General features: G+C 47.2%; 1 pseudogene; it reads right to left on the reverse strand.

The window, feature by feature from the left end:
• Positions 1-328: 328 nt before the first annotated feature.
• LOC109378963 (vacuolar protein-sorting-associated protein 25 pseudogene) lies at positions 329-850 on the reverse strand (annotated as a pseudogene).
• Positions 851-3568: the final 2718 nt, after the last annotated feature.

Raw genomic sequence — 3568 nt, forward strand, 5'->3', positions numbered from 1 at the left:
GTGTGTGTGCATGTGTGTGTGCGCGTGTGTGTGTGTGTACTTACATATGTGAATGCAGTGAAGTGTCAGGTTTACAGACCCTAGCTCAGAGACAATCTAGGACCAGAGAAGAGGTGGGTCAAGGAAAAACACATCTTCTCCCTTTGGCACCTCAGCCTCGCCCTATCCCAGGGACAGACACAGGGGGTAAGTGGGAAACCCATCCCTGGGCTGGAGCCCTTTTGAATCTGGTGGAGGCACAGATCCACTCTGTAGGGTCACTGGGTCTGTTTCCTTCTGAAAGCCCTGGAAGGGTGGGAAGTAGGAAGTACAGGAAGATAGGTCTCTGCTAAAAGAACTGGACACCTTGGCCATTGCTGATGGTGATGATCTCTGCCTTGGGCTCCTGCTGTAGGGCCTGCAGTAGGGTCGCCTCATCCAGCCCATGGAACTCCTCATCCTTTGTGTCTTTTCCATTGGTCAGTTCATGCAGGGTGAACATGGTGTTGTTCTGGCCACTCCTGGAAACCCACTGATACATGAGTTTCCCTCATCCTTCCGGCCTCTGCCACATGACCAGGAATCTAGACTTATTCTTATCCAGACACTCAATGTTCTCTTTCTTCCTCAGTTCCTCTAATACAATTTGGATTGATTCCACAGGGAGCTTCCGTTGTGGCTTCACATTGTTGAAGAGCGGGCTCTCCTGAGCTTCCATCACTGTCATGCTGGACTGTTTGTGCAGGCAGCAGAAGGACAGGACCAGTGAGCACCAGGCGGCCAGCTGCTTCTGGCGAGTGTCCACATTCGGCTGTAATGTAAGGATGGGTGGGAAGCAATACTACCACGGCCACTTGAAACTCATGGCCATCGTAGTAGCCTATCTGAAGTTTTTTGAGCGCTTGTATGCTCTCTTTCTTTTTAACCTTCCTACCACCTCACCCAGTGCTATGTCAGCTGGCTGTGCTAATAAATATTTGTAGAGAAAAGAAACTCCTGTATGGTAGAAACTGTCAATTCCTCATTAGCACAATGACTCACCCATGACATATGCTCGATAATTATTAATTGAATGAATGAATGACCTGCCAGTATCTAGGAGGCTGTGAGAGAATAACAAACAAGAGAAAACCGAATCTACAGGGGATTTTAAGTCCTGTTTGCTTGAACCAAACAGGTGGGGGAAATATGGATGCAAATCCAGGCATGCCTGGAATTGATTTATACCCAAGTCATGTGGCATCTGATAGATGCATTACTAAACCACTTCTGTTATGAAGATTTGAAAAGCGTTTCCACTGTCACAAGAAGGTTCTGAGTGAATTTGCTGACCTGCCCCACTGTGGGCATGGCACAGAGGTACAGAGCAGGCAGTAGGAAAGAACAGCATTCACTGTGGTGAATCTCAACGGGAAGGAAGTCCTGTACTGCCAAGAAACGGTTAATCCTCAAACTAGTTTTTGACAGATTCTTTTCAGGCGTCTTCTTCTTGCCTACTTTTGACCACCCACCAACACACACCCTACATACAGACCAGTGTTTGACCTTGGCAATGTGACGCTTATTCTGACATAGTTTTATCTGCTAGGTAGGGGGTTAGATCAATTATTTTGCTGCACAACTGGACCTTGACTGAATAAACAGGCACAGCGTCTCCCAACATTGGGGAAGGAAGGCCACTGATGGCAGGAAGATGAAATTTATGGAAGCAGGTTGGGCCACCGGAGGAACCAGGGAGGCCGCAGGTCAAGGCGGTAGCAGGAGCTTGCCTCTTTAGACTGAGGGAGATGACTGGACTCACACTCTGTTGGGACAACTCAGTATACACTGTGGTTTTACAGAGCTTTTTCACCTGCCCCAAGTAGCTCTCTCACAAGCCTGTGGTGTCCTCTTTACTTTGCCTGTTTTTGGTTTAGGAAACAAATGGGCTTTGGAAGGCCACTGTTAATTGCACCTCTGACACCTGGCATCTATGGCAGGTAGTGAGGGGAAGGCTGTAGTTTTCCTTGGAGTCTTCCTATGTCAGTATCCAGGCTGGCAGAGCTCTGCATATACCTAGCCCTTCCACCTGGATTTAAGGAGTGGCCACAGAGGCTAGGTAAATTTCACTGACCTGAACTTTAAGCCTTGCTGAGCCAGTCCTCCTGGCTGTGGGATTGTCACAATGCTCAGGGTCAATGGGGGCATCCAGGCATCTCTAGGCCAGGTGGAGCAAGTCTGCAGCCTGAAGCTGCTTCTTGGGGAGGCAGAAAGGGATGATGAAACCCTAGGGTCCTTGGACCCTGCAGGAGTATACGGGCATTCCCTGAGCCACCCCTGTCTTGGGTTACTGCACCAGCTTCCCAGACAGTTCTGCAGTCTGGCTGGCTTTGTTTGCTGCAGAGCTGTCCTCTCTGGCGTAGGTGGTGTTGATCCTCTGTGGGGCCCAGCAAAGGTGCACAGGGTAGCTTCCAGTCTCCCCGCAGAGCTGAAAGCACTGCAGTGAGGGCCTGGGCCAGCTCTGGGCTGGCTGCCAACAGCTTTTCCAGACTGCATCACAGCACAGACCTCTGGCTTGCAGGCAAGGGAGGAGTCAGATAGCAAAGCCAAAGTACTTGAAATGTGTCTCTGGCGCTGCTTCATCCTTCCTTCCTCCATGCCCCTCTGCTCTCTCATGCCATTTATCATTCCTTTTTCCTTTCTTTCACCCTGCCCTCTCCTCACCAAGCTGCCACATCTGTGTCCTCTGATGGCTCCTAAGGCCCACCTCCAAACTAAGTGATGCAAACCATAGTGCATCCCTTCAGGACAGTGCTTATTAGGGAGAAACAGGCCGGTTGATGTGATGATGGGTTAAGCATGTCTGTTTCACCAGAGTGAAATAATGGGAAACCAGCAGTTTTCATCTACAGAACATTCCCTGGCACAGGACCAGCAGGGTGCTCTTGGCATGTCAAGTTCACCTCTCTCTGTTTTGATTTCCCCATCTGTAAAATGAGAAAAATAACCCCTCCCTGTTCTGTTTCAAGGGTCTTGTGAGCATCAAGTAGGATAAGAGAGGGCTTCAAAAACTTTAATATACACGGGAATTACTTGAGATGTTGTCAAAATGCACATCCTCGTTCCAAAAGCTTGGGTAGGGCCTGAAATTCTACATTTCTAGTGAATTTCTATGTTAATGGATGCTGTTGGTCAAGAGTCCATTGTGAGTAAAGAGGGGCTGGTAAATAAGAGGATAATTTGAACATTACAAGCAACAGAAAACTGTAACATTTTAATTATTTTATGTGTTTGCCCTTCTAAAAAGCACATTTGCATCTTAAAATGAGTCTTTACATTCTTTTTTTTTTTTTAAGGCAGAAGCAAAGGCCCAGTTCTGGCAACTGGGCCTTGTTTTTATTTTTTATTTTTTATTATTATTAGTTTCAGGTGTACAAAACAATGCAATAGTTATGCTTTTCACCCCTCACAAAGTGACAACCCCCCTCCCCCAATCCAACCCCCTATATCATACATATCCATTACAATTCCATTGACTCCACTCCCCACACGTCCATATCCCACGACTATATATATATATATATATATATATATATATATATATATATAT

This window comes from Hipposideros armiger, unplaced genomic scaffold (genome assembly GCF_001890085.2).
Source record: "Hipposideros armiger isolate ML-2016 unplaced genomic scaffold, ASM189008v1 scaffold_20, whole genome shotgun sequence".
NCBI classification, from domain to species: Eukaryota; Metazoa; Chordata; class Mammalia; order Chiroptera; family Hipposideridae; genus Hipposideros; species Hipposideros armiger.